The sequence below is a fragment of the Lactuca sativa genome, chromosome 8 (genome assembly GCF_002870075.4).
Source record: "Lactuca sativa cultivar Salinas chromosome 8, Lsat_Salinas_v11, whole genome shotgun sequence".
Taxonomy (NCBI): domain Eukaryota; kingdom Viridiplantae; phylum Streptophyta; class Magnoliopsida; order Asterales; family Asteraceae; genus Lactuca; species Lactuca sativa.
This window is the reverse complement of record NC_056630.2, coordinates 194,273,969-194,289,940: the sequence shown is the minus strand read 5'-3', so window position 1 is coordinate 194,289,940 and position 15,972 is coordinate 194,273,969. Positions and strand designations below refer to the sequence as shown.

Below are 15,972 nucleotides of genomic sequence, written 5' to 3'. Positions count from 1 at the left end.
TTGATATTGATTTTGAGCTAAGCAACTTATTCTCTCGAGCCTCATTTTGCACTTGGTGTTTGTGACACATTAGAGGCATCACATTTGAGGTGCTAAAGCTTTGAAGGCCAAGAACTATAAGTCCTATTAAGAGGTAAATTATCTAACTAGTAATTTTGTTCAATTGTATGCTAGTTAGGATGAATGATTTCGAAAATCAAATTGCATGTATTAAAAAAGGTGAGGTGGGGGGAAGGGAAAAGAAGAAAGAGGCAAAAGAATACCTCATCTCACAAAGAACAATCAGGCCATCTTCTCACGGGCTCGCCAGGCGGCACTCATACCAGCCGCAATGAGAACGGAATCCTCCTAGTTTTTTCCAACAACAGTAATGCCACCTAGTCACTTGCCGAGGGTTAGGTTGCTCCAGAACAATGTGGGAATACGATCAGGGAAATCTCGTGTTTTTGCGATACCCACGCCCCACAAGGTCCTGGTTAACCCAGAGTCATTGCCTTTGCGAATTTTTCTTCGGTACGTCTTGTCCAAAGATTAGCCGGTGAATGCCCCGCCTTTTTGCTAAAGTACGAAAACCAAAATTCGTAGTTGAACAATAGAAGTAGCTGAAAACCCAGAAAGTGGGGACATAACCCAAAGATCAACAAATCAGTTCAAAACCGACAATTTTATTGACGGCGCTCGGAGTCAATTTGTCAACGGAGAGGTCCTTGTGGTCCAGAATCATATCGGAGAAATCAAATGTCGGCAAGCGCAACCCCGCTTCAAACAAAGGCATCAGAATTCCTATTGTAAGGTCCTGGAAATGGATCTTACCAGTGATCAATCAACAAGAATAAGAATAGGAGTAGAAGAAGAAGAATAATAATATCAAGCTTCCACATGTTAATAACTCGAAAAACGTTAGGTACAACTCGATGTTCTCTGGCCGTGAACTCTGAACTATCAACCACTACAAATGACCAAGACCATCCCTTTATATAGAGGAAACGAGCCATAAATAGGGTTTACGACCGTAAACCAATTTACGATGGTAAACACATATTCAGGCCGTAAACATACCAAACACCCTAGAAATATACCAAATGACTCAAATGACCTTTATACAAAGTAAAGCCTAGACCAAACCACTAACTGAACACTTCAATCTCCCACATGGTTTGGGGATAGCTTGAATTAGTCTTTGTCAACAAGAACCACATCTTACTTGTTGATCGCCTCGTTCCACATCCTCTTGTTAATAATGTCCGCAACCATAGATGTATATTCTTTAGTGGCTGACTCAAAAATCTCTTCTGCAACCTTGATCTGATGAAGATTCAATTGATGAATATCCCATTTCCAAAACTGAAGCAGATCTATTTTGTCATATAAATGAATGCATCCATTTTTAAGCTTTATGACAGCAGAGGCTGTAGTTTCATCAAACACCCAGTAAAGCATGGACTGTAAAGATCCATCTGGATAATTCTGAAGTATAGGAATCTGTTTTACTTGATTGGTAGCAGGCCACATCACAGATCAAACAGGTTAATTGGTTTTGGGATCAAGTACACTTGGGTATAGTTTAATAATCGACTCTGCAGTCTTCATTGAAGGAAAACCCTTAAGCACTTGATCTTCCAAGAAACGCTTGAATTGTGTAGCCTTGGGATTTTGAGAGAGATTTTCAAAAGGAGCCTTTGATAATTCTGAAAGGTCGACGTTGGTCCAGGAATGCAAGTCATGAGCATCTTTATATAGTTTTGTGTTGCCACTCTTCCATCTCACGATCGAAATTTTTAAAGTGTCGTGAAAGCCCCATGAGATAATCTTTGACCTATCACCATATACATCTCTAAAGTGTTTTTCTTCAAGATCTGTAACAGTGATTTTAGGTTGATCCCCAGGAGAATTTTGATCCAAGCTCCTTTTGAACAAGAGTTGACCTTTCTCAGCTGCTTTGGCCAACTTGGCACGCTTCGAAGCTACGATATTGGCAGCGTGAACTGGTTCCACTTCAAAATGATCCACAACTCGTGATGCTTGAGCAGATGATGGAACAATAGGGTGAAATTGAGAGTGTAGATGAATCCTTGACTCATCAATATATGTCTTGAACTTGTCACCAAGTTCCTCTTCCAGCTTTTTCTTCAAATCAAAGTAGCTTGAAGTAAGGAGACCAAAGTGAGTTTGTAGATCAGAAATATGTTTAATCTTTATGGTCTTGTTCTTTTCAAGATCAGAAACTTGAGTCTTTATCTTGGCATTTTCACTCAAAAGATTAGTTACTTGGATGTCGAGCTCAATGTTCTTTTGGTCAAGCACATTTAAATTCTTCTGAAGCTTAACAATGATGGGATTATCTTCTCCTGAGTGACCTTCTCTAAAAGAAATTCCTTTAGCTCTAGGAGAAGGCACTGAGCTTTGTTCCTGAGCTAAATGCATGGCAAGCCTTACAGAGGCAGCATCATGATCTGGCCTGGGAGGAGAAAATCCTATAGGAGCTGAAGAGCCACCAGCTTCAAACATGGTGGTAGGTCCTTCAGAAATAGGTTCAAATGAGACAATGGCAGGAGTGGTTATTGGTGGTCTTGGAAGGCCTGAAGATAGATCTGGAATAAGAATTCCCTGTCTAGGATCGCGTCTTCTTCTCTTCAAGGGTGGCAAGATGGTCAGAGTTGTTGCATAATCACTTTCAATTTGCTCAGTAGCAAGAGGAACAGTAGCAAGGGGAGGAATCCCTGAAAATGTCTCCATTGGAATGGTAGTTTCAGCCATTTGTTTGGATGCAGGAAGTGTTGATTCGAGAACATCTTCGCTGTCCCGTATCTTCGTTACTAGATGAGCAACATCATGGATACTGTCAAGGAACGAGTCAAGGTTTTCATTCGACAAAAGATCATCATTGCTTCCAAAATTTAAAGGAATTTCATCCTTATCATAGCCAGAAATATCAAGGTCTTCGTACAAATCAGTCTCAGTCACATTCTCTGTAGTCCCCTCACTGCAATCACTTTGAACTGGAACGAACGTCAAGACATGTTCTTCTACCACAAGAACATTAGGAATTGTTGTTTCTTCTTTTTCTCCGTGATCTGACACAGTGATAACATCATCTTCTGAAATCACCCTCTCTGAAGACGTAGGCTCAGAGCATACTTTGTCAGACGATCCATGAGACTCATATGCTTCATTTAGTTCAGCAAACTTTCCAAATTTCACAAGCGAAAACTTTCCTTGGAAGACAACCTTTCCCTTGCGATTATGCTTGATCAGCCCAACTGTGTGAGGATCAAGAGACTTCATATCTAGCATTTCTCCTTCTTTGACCAACTCTGGGAATTGTATATCAATAAACATATGGATAAACCTGGGATACATCAAGAACGTGTCTGTGTTGTTGCATTGATGTTTACCACGAATTCGTCCAAAATAAACTTCGAGAAATTGAAGTCTATCCCTGCAGCAAGTTATGCAATAGCTCCAGTATTCCTCAATGAGATCTCTTCAGCACCAGACCTTCTGTCAGAAATGCAGCTCACAAAGACGTGAGACAATCTCCAGTACAGTGGCAGAAGCTTCTTCATGGTGGGAGGAAAGTTTCCTTCATAACCTATCTTTTTAAGAACCTTTTGAGCGTCTTCAATCCCAATCTCAGTAGGAAAACCAGGTTTATCATCAATCAGCAAAGCCTCTCTGATGAATTGTTCAGTTATTTCAATCTTGTATCCCTTCACGTCTACTTCAACAGTAACTGCTCCATCATTATCCCTTTTCATCTTGGCAGTCACCCAGAATTCCCTGATGATGCTCTGATAAACAACAGGATTCACTGTGATAGCAGAAGCCAAACAACATTCCCTCAGCCCATGGATCATCCACTTGAACTCTCCATGTGCAACAGGAGGATCCACCAGTACGATAGCCAAATTATGCATGGCTGCGAATTTCAGGTTAGCCTTTTGATCTGCACTAAAACAGGCCAAGTAAGAAAACAAAGATATTTAAACAATTAAAAATTTATAGTTTTCTTAATTAAGCGATTTAATTTTAGCCCCAAAAAAAATATTTTGACCAAATGGAGTTTACGGTCAAACTGGGGTTTACGGCCGTAAACCCGTGGCCGGAAACGGAGTTTACAGCTATAAGCTCCTTGGCCGTAAGCTCCGAAAACCGATTTTCTTCGATTGAAGCCCCAAAATCCGTCGATTTGATGAAATAAACACATATTCACGGTCGGTTTTCAGATACCTTCAAGATGCACCGAACAATTTCACAAAAAACGAGGAATTTTTTTTCAAGAGGAGAGAGAATGGGAGAGTTTACGTCCGGAAACAATGAAAATGAGAAAAGGAGGGTTTCGGGCTGTAAATTCCTCCTTATATACCTTGTTTGAATTTTAGCTGCTATCCACACAGTGTAAGGCGCAGTCCAAATCCCAAAAAATTTCAAAAACAAAACCTTTTGAGGATTAAAAAATTAAAATTAAAATTAACATAAACTAAAAATAAAATAAAAGTAATTTCTAAAATTTAAGAATTAAAAAATGTTAAATTTTGACAATTACAAAAATGAAAAATAAAAAAAAAATAAAAATAAAAATAAAATAAAATAAAGGAAAGCAGACTATACTTGTCTCAACAAACACTGAATATAATTTATTGACACTGTGATCAAAGTTGTTAGACAGCCTTAATCCACTTGTTGGTACCTCTACCATCATGTCTATGTCTAATCGATCGCCGGTGTTGTGGTCCACTAAAACACGAAAAATTTCTGATAAATTTGGACAATCTAAGAATTACAAGACATTTTGATCATATAATTCTAAATATACTTCCTAAAGACCATTCATCTGACTACGACTAGGGATATTGTTGTCCACCTAAATTGAGCAGCGAGATCTACAGACAACCTGTAAGTGTTCAATTTTAGATGTACTAGAACGTGTTTCCCGCTTCCTGATATACTCCGATAATCAAGGACTTCCAAAATACTCCTTACATCGGATGAGCAGACAATTATTAACAAAGAAGAGAGATTTAGAAAGCATATGTTATACACCCAGGTCGGATCTCTTCCAATCACGCAGAGTGTGAAACCTATGACTAACTGAAGTTTTAGATGGATTGAGAAGAAGAATGATGCATATACTGTGTACCAGGTCGGATTGTCAGTTACGCAGAGGAGATAGTATATGGCTAACAGATAGAAAGAGTTGCATAGATAGAAGATGCAGAGAGATAGAGCTACATATGTTACAGTCCAGGGCGGATCTCTCGATCGCGCAGAGAAGGCAACATATGACTAATAGACAGAAAGAAAGAAAATAATCTTCTACAGACCTAATATATCGGAATTCCCCAGTCACCCCATCAATGCCAAAATTCAGGACAAAATCCGCACATCGAGGAAAAGTTAATCTACAGTTCTAGATACGGGTTCTTTTAATGTGACCAGTAGATTCCCAAATATATCTCCCTGCTCAACCTATCCAAGCGTCGTATTGTCGGGTTAAACGGATCTAACTAGGTCAAGTTTTTGTCAAGTCATTAAATTTCTTAAGTTCAGCTTTACCTAGTCAGGTCCATTTCAAATCTTCCGTGCCTACCAGCGCATCAAACGCAGAGCTTAGACAATTCAGCTTTGGTACGTTACGCTGATTCAGATTGCCTGTTATCACTCAATAATATCATTTCCTAGTAAACAAAACTAACATAAGACACATAATTTTTTTAGTAAATTACACGAATGGTCACTATGGTTTAGGGTAATTTGCGTGTTTGGTCCCTAACTTATTTTTTTAACTCGGAAGGTCCCTACTATTTGTTTTTGTTACGCATTTGGTCCCTGTCTTACCTAAAAAGACTATTTTGCCCTTGATTTTTTAATTTATTTAGATAAACACACTCTCACCCCAACCCCTTCACCTTATCTTACCTACCCTACCAGTTTTTCCTATTTAAATAATAGTATTTTTAGGTAGGATAGGGACCAAGCGTGTAACAAAAAAAACAGTAGGGACCAAACACGTAATAAAAGCAAACAGTAGGGACCTTCTGAGTTAAAAAAATAAGTTAGGGAGCAAACGTGCAAATTACCCCAAACCATAGGGACCATTCGTGTAATTTACTCTAATTTTTTATTTTCTGATATTCTAATGTTTTTGTATTTTTTGATTTTTTAAATGTTTTGTTTGGTTTTTGTTGATTTCTCCCCCTAAATTTGTGCATGGGTGAGAATGAAATTAGAATGCCCAAATTTAAACTAACCTAAAAGAAAAATTAATCATCAAAACGAATCATTTTCAAAAAACTCACAAGCATATCGAATCAAACTTTGTTAAAGGGCTTTGTGAAGAGATCCGCCGCATTATCAGTAGTGGGGACCTGTTCCAACCGAATGAGCAAACGCTCATAGCATTCTCTCATAAAATGAATTTTGATATCAATGTGCATGGTTTTGGAATGTTGGACCGGATTTTTAGTGATCTGAATGGCAGCCTCATTATCACAAAAGATAGGGGTTTCTAGATAGTTCAAACCGTAATCCAACAGTTGATGTTGGATCCATATAACATGAGAACAACAGGAAGAGGCAGCAACATATTCCGCTACTGCTGTTGAAGTTGAGACAATATGTTGTTTCTTGTACTGCCATGAGACCAGCCGATCACCAAGGAATTAACACCCTCCTGATGTAGATTTCTTGTCAAGCTCACAACCTCCATAATTACTGTCAGCAAATGCATATAAATCAAATTCAGAATTTTTCGGATACCAAAGACCCAATTTTGGGCTGCCTTTCATATACCGGAAGATTCTTTTGACAGCAATAAGATGTGAAAGTTTAGGATTAGCTTGATAACGTGCGCATTGACAAACTGCAAACACGATGTCTGGGCGGCTAGCAGTTAGATACATCAACGATCCGATCATCGATCTGTAGAGAGTCTGATCTACAGATTCGCCATCAGTATCCGGATTGAGCAGGGGTCTTTCGGCCATCGGTGTTGATGCAGTTTTGGTGTCTTGAAACCCAAACTTCTTAAGTATATCCTCCACATACATTGCTTGATAAAGCAAGATTCCGGTTGACTTCTGTTGGACCTGAAGCCCCAAAAAAATGGTCATTTCTCCTAACGAACTCATCGCAAACCTCTTTTTCATAACGCCTTCAAATTCTTTGCACAACTGCGGACTAGTAGACCCGAAGATAATGTCGTCAACGTAGATCTAGACTAGAATCTGATCATTACCCACATGCTTGATGAATAAAGTTTAATCGATAGTGCCACGAGAGTATCCATGCCTGAGCAAGTTCTTTGTGAGAGTCGGATACCACGCTCGAGGAGCTTGATGTAACCCATACAACGCCTTGTCCAACTTGTAGACATGATTAGGAAACTTTGAGTTAACAAACCCAGGGGGTTGGTCAACATAAATTTCTTCCTTCACCTTGCCATACAAGAAAGCTGTCTTAACATCCATCTGATAAACTGTGAAGTTCATGTAAGAAGCATATGCAAGGAAGATACGGATAGCCTCCAAGCGAGCTACTAGAGCATAAACCTCAGTGTAGTCAAGACCCTCGATCTGTCTAAACCCGCGAACCACCTATCTTGCCTTATTACGCACTATGACTCCGGAATCATCCTGCTTATTGCGATAGACCCAGCGTGTGTCGAGAGACTTTTTGCCCTTTGGTAACTCATCCAACGTCCAAAAACTGAGCTTTTCAAATTGATTTAGGTCTTCATGCATAGCATCTACCCAGCTGGCTTCATTCAAAGCCATTTCAACGTTATTTGGCTATATTTGAGAGATAAAGAAAGAATAGAGACATGTGTTTACATCTCCACTCTGACTTCTAGTTTTAACACCATCACCCAGTTGGCCAATGACGTTTTCAATCGGATGATCGCGTAGAAGACATGAGGGTATCTCCTGGCTGATATCATTGAGGGAGACGGGAAGAGTGTGAATGTTAATAACTCCATCATTTGCTGAATGTTCCACATTAGATGAACCTATCTCATTAGATGGATGATATGTGCATAATTAGTTAATTATTTAGTATACATTTTTATTCATTTTTAACTAATTATGTGAATAATATGGACAAAAGGTACTTAATATTGTTTAAATTTTGTTTTCAGTCCAAAAGATATGCTTGGGAGTAAAAGGGAGCAAGGGAAAGCAATTGAAGACCAAAGAATGAAGATTGAAGAACAAAAGTACACCTACTCGGCGAGTACACGCGTCTACTCGGCGAGTCTAGCTGAATATTCCAGAAGATAGCCACGACTCCTGATCTAGGACGGATAACAATGAGTCTACTCGGCGAGTTGGGTCTGCTACTCGCCGAGTACCCCCTGTTTTGAGATATCTATAAAAATCGAAGCTTTATCCGAGGAGAACACACCTTTGGCAATTTTTGAAGATCCTTCTGCGATTAAGAGCACTGGAAGACGCTGAGGAATTCTAATCTCCAACCTTTTGAAGAATTGAAGCAACTAGGTTAATCATTCCACTTAAGCTTTAGGATTTGATGATGTCTAATCTAGTTGAACTTGTTTTTGTGTGTGATTTTACTGCAACTATGAACTAATTTCGTTTTTGTTTCTGTTTGGGGAATACCAAGGAACTCCTATGGTTTAATTCTTAGTTTTGATTAACTGTTTATTGGTGATCTATTAAATTAAGTTTGTTAAAGACCCTTATGCATTAATCATGATTATTTTATGTTAATTGGAAGACAATTAAGCTGCATGAACATCTCTTAGTTGTTAACCTCACATGTCTATGTGAACACCAACTCATATGCTTAGGAATAATGATTATGAAACTAAGATTAATAAGACAATAATTAGATTAATGTGTGAGCTTGTTTGAGAAACCATCAACAAGAGGTTAATTGATTTACTAAATTGATTCACCACTACAAATCTTATTTAATCCAAATCATTAATCTAGGGAATTAATTAGTTTAAACATTTGATCACCGCTTAAATTAGTTAATTGTCTAAGGGCTAGGAGTAATGAACATTAACCTAACCACTTTAATTAGTAGCCAATAATAATTAATCTATCATAAATACAAATAACCATAGGAGTGAATTGGTTGAACCTAAATAGAAACATCTTTATCAAATTTCGTCAATTAGTTGTTTGTTTTAGTCATTTAGTTAATTAAGTGTTGCCTAAGTTTCTAGAATTGCAAAACTAGAAGAAAAACCTTTTACTTTCATTAGTTGTTTTAGTTAAAATTAGTTGTTAGTTTAATTTTCCGTTCCCTGAGTTCGACACCTTACATACTAAACTATACCACTAAAAGACATGTTCACTGCCTTTGTGTGCTAAATATATTAATAAAAGTAGAGAGTAAAACAAGTGCATTTTACACACATCAAGTTTTTGGCGCCGTTGTCGGGGAACGGTTCTAAATAATTAATCTAATACCTAATTTTTTTCGATCCTTTGTGTGAGTTTACTTGCATAAAGTTACTTTATTACAATTTAGTAGTCAGTAATTAGGTCTTAGCATCTATTTTAGTTTTTAATATTTAGTTATAATTTTTTCAAAAACACACTGGTACTCGCCGAGTGCAGTCGCATCTACTCGGCGAGTACAAGCGTAATCAGCAGTAAATTTTTGATTATTTTTAGTACGATTTTTTTTGTTCTTTTTACGCTTTTATTCTGTTTATTTCAGGACTTTCATAACCAGAGGATCAAACACCCCGCTAGTGCCCCCATTTGAAGATCCCGAAGCCGCATTGAAAAGAAACAAGGGAAAGGACGTGGAGAGTTCAAGTACACCAAAGAAGTCACCCTTGTCCAATTTGAAGACTGTTTTTGGGAAAAAGAAGAGCAGCAAATCAGGAGCATCCAGCGCTTCCTTAGTAATCGACGAACCGGCTAAGGAGGATATCGAGTACGAGACCGAGGAAGAAGAGGACCCGACATACGATCACGAAACCGAGTCCGAGGAAGAGTTAGCTGTCACAATGGCTAACATTGATGAAATCCCCATGGGAGAATGGAAGAAGAGGATGCGAGACGACACTGGCCCGGGACTTATGCAACCCGCAATTCCTGCGACTGCTACCTTCGAGCTAAAGGGTCATATCCTAGCTTTACTTAAGGAAATACCTTTTTATGGAAAAGACCATGAAGATGCCTACAAACATTTGGATGAAGTAAATGATGTAGCTGATTACTTCAATGTTCCAAATGTGCCCCGCGAGACTCAGCTACTTCGTATGCTTCCGGTGACATTCAAAGGTGCTGCAAAAGACTGGCTCAAGTCACTTCCCCCGGATCAGTCACCACTTGGGCCAAGATGAAAGAAGAATTCATTGATCACTTTTGCCCGCCTTCCAAGATAGCCAAGTTGAAGAAGGCCATTGCTAACTTTGAACAACAAGCTGGAGAGTCGCTATATGAAGCATGGGAGAGGTACAAGAGCTTACTAAGAAACTGCCCACACCATGACCTAAACAGCCAGCAAGAAGTATCCATCTTCTATGATGGAGTCAATGTCACAACCAGGCAGTTACTAGACTCGCAAGGCCCGCTCACAAAGAAGCCACCCCCGGTGATCAAAGAATTAATTGAAGAATTCTCTAAACACTCTAGAGAATACCACAACCCTAGGCATGATGTCACTAGGGCAGCCGCTTATGCAGCTACTGAAGACTTATCCGCAGTCATGGCTATGCTAAAAACAATGGATAGGAGGATGGATAAGATGGATCAAACAATCCATGCTATTTGGGTGGGTTGTGAAAACTGCAATGGGCCTCACCTCACTAGAGACTGTGATTTAGATGAAAATGGCAACAAGAAGGCGCAAGTGTGTTACTCAAGTGGAGGCCGATATGATGAAGACTGGCGCAAACAAAAGAAAGATTGGCTCCCTTATGAAGAGTACAAGAAAGCCAAGGAGGAAAGGTTCAGGAAAAAAGGGAGAGGGTTCTACCAAAAGGTGGAACCGGTGCAAGAAAGGAAGCCCAGCTTGGAAGAAAAGCTCACAAAATTTATAGTTGCTTCAGAAAAAAGACATAGTGACCATGATGCTGCAATTCAAGAAACAAGGACCATGCTAAGGAACCAGCAAGCATCTATTCACAATATAGAGATACAACTTGGGCAACTTGCTCAACAAATCAACCAAAGGTCACCGGGTGAACTTCCTAGCAAAACTGAAAATAACCCACGAGGTGCGCAAATAAACATTGTCACAACAAGAAGTGGGAAGATAATCACTCCCCTGTCACCTATTTAGACTGAGTCCTCCAAGAAATCACAGAAGGAGGAGGCAGAAAAGCAAGCAGAAAACCAAGAAACACACTCTGACAGTCCTACTCGCCGAGTACCACGTATGGACTCGGCGAGTACATCACAAAATCCCACCGCACAGATTCCTGAAAAACTCTACCAGCCTTCCATGCCTTACCCAGCCTGAGCTAAGAAGGAGAAGCAGGAAGAAGAGTATCAAAAGTTTCTAGATCACATCAAGACTCTTCAAATCAATATACCCTTCATTGAAGTCGTCATGCAAATGCCCAAGTATGCAAAATTCCTCAAGGAACTTCTCACCAATAGAAAGAAGATGGAAGAAGTGGAGAAGGTGGTACTCAATGAAAACTGCTCAGCTGCTATGCTAAATAAGCTACCAAAGAAGAAAGGTGACCCGAGGAGCTTGACCTTACCTTGCCAATTTGGCAACTTGACCATCATTCATGCCTTAGCCGATTCGGGAGCAAGTGTGAATCTAATGCCATATTCGTTCTTTAAGAAGCTGGATCTCCCGGAACCAAGGCCAATTTGCATGGCAATACACTTGGCCAACAAAACAGTCACCTTCCCAAGAGGCATATGCGAAGACATACTAGTCAAGGTGGACAAATTCGTCTTTCCCGCTAATTTTATCATTCTAGACATGGAGGCGGATCCACAAGTGCCAATTATCCTTGGAAGACCCTTCCTCAACACAGCAAGTGCTATAGTAGACATGAGGGACTCAAAGCTCACCTTGCGGGTAGGAGAAGACTCAGTCACATTCGGAGTGGACCAAGCCATGAAGTATTCAAGGCACAGTGACGACACAGCATTCTCAATCGATATGTTAGATGAATTGCTGGAGGAAGGCATAACTGAAGATTCCATCAAGTTCATAGCTGAGGATGAAGAATTTGATCCAGAAAAAGACTTGATGGAAATTGAAAGACTGCTGGAAGAAGCCGACTACGAAGAATTGGTAAAGAGCACAAACAGTTCCACTCGCTGAGTAGGCCCGATATACTCGCCGAGTACCCCTGAAGAAAATGCAGAATTCGTGTATACAGCCACAAACTCGCCGAGTACCCTACCTGCACTCAGCGAGTCCAACAGTCAGAGCCAAAAAACGGAGCTTAAAACTTTACCAGATCATTCGGAGTATGCTTTTCTCGAAGAAGGCAACCAAAAGCCAGTAATGATAGCCTCTGACCTGACCAATTCTGAAAAAGAAGATCTCGTGCAAGTATTGAAGAAGCGGAAACGGGCCATAGCATGGAGCATCACCGACATCAAGCGAATAAGTCCATCCTATTGCTCCCACAAGATCAACCTGGAAGAAGGAGCAAAGCCGGTTGTACAGCACCAAAGAAGACTGAACCCGAATATGCAAGAAGTAGTCAAGAAGGAAGTGGTCAAGCTCTTAGATGCGGGAATTGTATATTCCATTTCTGACAGTCCATGGGTGAGTCCGGTCCAAGTGGTGCCCAAGAAAGGAGGGATGACGATCATCACCAATGAAAAGAACGAGCTAATTCCGACACGAACGGTAACCGGTTGGAGAGTGTGCATCGATTATCGAAAGCTAAACGATGCCACTCGTAAAGACCATTTTCCCTTACCTTTTATTGATCAAATGCTAGAAAGATTATCGGGCCATAGCTATTATTGTTTTCTAGATGGATTTTCGGGGTATTTTCAAATACCCATAGACCGAATGGACCAAGAAAAGACCACATTCACTTGCCCAAGTGGGACTTTTGCTTATAGACGCATGCCTTTTGGGTTATGCAATGCACCCGCGACTTTTCAAAGGTGCATGACAGCTATATTCCACGATATGGTGGAAAAATTCATGGAAGTTTTTATGGACGATTTTTCCATTTTTAGATTATCTTTCCAAGATTGTCTCACTAATCTTGACTTAATGCTTGCTAGGTGTGAAAAAACCGACTTGGTACTCAATCGGGAGAAATGCCATTTTATGGTCAAGGAGGGTATAGTGTTGGGCCACAAGATTTCCAAAATGGGAATTGAATTGGATAGAGCAAAGATAGACACTATTGCCAAATTACCCCCACCAACCAATGTGAAGGGCATTAGGAGTTTTCTAGGACACGCGGGTTTTTACCAGCGTTTCATAAAAGATTTTTCATAAATAACTAGACCTCTAACACAACTACTACTAAAAGATGCACCATTTAATTTCACTAAAGAGTGTTTAGAGGCATTTGAATTTTTAAAGGAAAAACTAACTAATGCCCCGATCATTATTGCACCAAATTGGAACTTACCTTTTGAGATTATGTGTGATGCTAGTGACTATGCATTAGGAGCTATCCTTGGTCAAAGGGTTGATAAGCACTTTCAACCCATATATTATGCTAGCAAGACTCTAAACCCAGCCCAAGAAAATTACACCACCACTGAAAAAGAATTACTAGTTGTGGTGTATGCCTTTGACAAATTCTGCCCTTATTTGGTTTTATCTAAAACTACTGTTTTTACTGACCACTCGGCTATCAAGTATTTGTTTTCCAAACAGGATGCCAAGCCAAGACTAATACGATGGGTGCTACTTCTTCAAGAATTTGACATAGAGATACGAGACAAGAAGGGAATGGAGAATGTGGCAGCCGACCACTTGTCAAGGCTTGAGAACCCGCAATTGCAAGAAGATAAAGTTGGGGACGACTTCCCGGACGAGTACATCATGGTGACAGTGGGAGAAGAGCCATGGTTCGCGGACATAGCTAATTATTTAGCTACAAAATACATCCCGAAAGACTTTAGCAGCCAACAAAAGAAGAAATTTTTTGCTGAAATAAAATATTACTTTTGGGATGAGCCATACCTCTTCCGAAGCTGTGCGGATGGAATCATAAGAAGATGCGTATTCGAGAAGGAAAGCCGGAAAATACTAGAGCATTGTCATAGCGGGCCCACGGGTGGACATCATGGAGCACACTACACGGCGAAGAAGATCTTTGACATTGGGTTTTATTGGCCAACATTTTTTAAAGATGCAACCCAATTTGTCAAAGAATGTGATGCTTGTCAAAGGGTGGGAAACATTTCATCTCGAAATGAAATGCCACAACATAGTATCCAAGTATGCGAGGTGTTCGATGTGTGGGGAATTGACTTCATGGGACCATTTCCCATGTCTAAAGGAAACAAATACATACTAGTGGCGGTGGATTACGTATCTAAGTGGGCGGAAGCACAAGCATTACCAACAAATGACGGACGGGTGGTAGTACGGTTTTTAAAGAAACTATTTTCACGGTTTAGAGTCCCGAAAGCCCTTATTAGTGACCGAGGCACACATTTTGCCAATGATCAATTGGAAAAGGTGTTAAAGAAATATGGGGTCACCCATAAGTTTTCCACATCATACCATCCATAAACTAGTGGACAAACCGAAGTGACAAATCGAGCCTTAAAGCGAATTTTGGAGAAATCGGTGGGGAGCAATCGCAAGGAATGGTCGGATAAGCTAGATGATGCACTTTGGGCCTTTCGTAAAGCTTTCAAAACACCTATTGGTACCACACCATATAGGTTAGTTTATGGGAAGCAATGCCATTTACCGGTGGAGCTAGAACACAAGGCGTTTTGGGCATTAAAGAGTTGTAATTTCAACATGGATGAACTAAAGAGCAACCGGTTAATGGAAATGAATGCTCTTGAAGAACTAAGGAATGATGCATACTCCAGCTCATGGCTATATAAAGAGAAGACTAAGATGTGGCATGACAAGAGGATCAAAGATAAACAAATTCATGAAGGCCAAAAAGTGTTGCTATTCAACTCAAGACTAAAGCTTTTCTCGGGAAAACTCAAGTCAAGGTGGGATGGGCCTTTTGTAGTGAAGACGGTGTTTCCACATGGTGCTATAGAGCTATTATCAAGAGATGGCACGCCTTTCAAGGTCAATGGTCATAGGGTTAAAAAATAAGAAGAAGGAGTCCCCCGTAATGAAGAAATGGAAGAATTGTTGTTGCTAGAAAAGAATGCAGCCACGTAGAAGGGGAGGAGTCCAGCTAATGACTCCCTAAAAAGAAGCGCTTCTCGGGAGGCAACCCGAGTTTCAAGTTTGCATTTTCTTTCCTTTTCTTTTACTTTATTTTTTCTTTCTTTTCTTCATTTATTTTGAGAACATAACTGCTTAAGGACAAGCAATGCTTAGAGTATGGGGTGGAAGGTTTAAAAAAGGAGAAAATACATAAATTCTTTAAAATTGTCACAAAAATTTTCAATCTGTAAGGTTTACTCGCCGAGTAGGGCCGTATACTCGGCGAGTACCTACCCGAGTAACCCGAAAAAACGCGTAACTGCATATGTACTCGGCGAGTAGGTCCTTTCTACTCGGCGAGTAGCCGATTTACACGGGTGAATAATAAGTCTGTAAAAAAGAGGTTTTTTTCACCCATTCCACCTCATACTCGCCGTGCACAGCAACCCTCGAGCAGCCAAGCGATTTTCGCAAGTTTGTCCAAGTTTTTCTGAATTTCTACTCGATTCTCATCATTCAACCAAAAAGGTAACATCTTTACACTATAAACTCCTTAAAGGTTTGATCTTTATCATGGATTTGCCCCGATTTTACTTGATTTCGAATTTGGGGGTTTCCTCAAATTCTAGGGTTTCGAATTAGCCATGAATTACGTGATATTAGGATGAATTTATGTATGATTTGTGGTTAGAT

General features: G+C 39.9%; 1 non-coding gene across 1 annotated transcript; it reads right to left on the bottom strand.

Annotated features, from left to right (window-relative positions):
• Positions 1-10,371: 10,371 nt before the first annotated feature.
• Positions 10,372-10,478, bottom strand: LOC111900186 (small nucleolar RNA R71). Its single transcript, XR_002853144.1, has one exon. It is a non-coding gene; the product is annotated as a small nucleolar RNA R71 (small nucleolar RNA).
• Between the last annotated feature and the right edge of the window lie 5,494 nt (positions 10,479-15,972).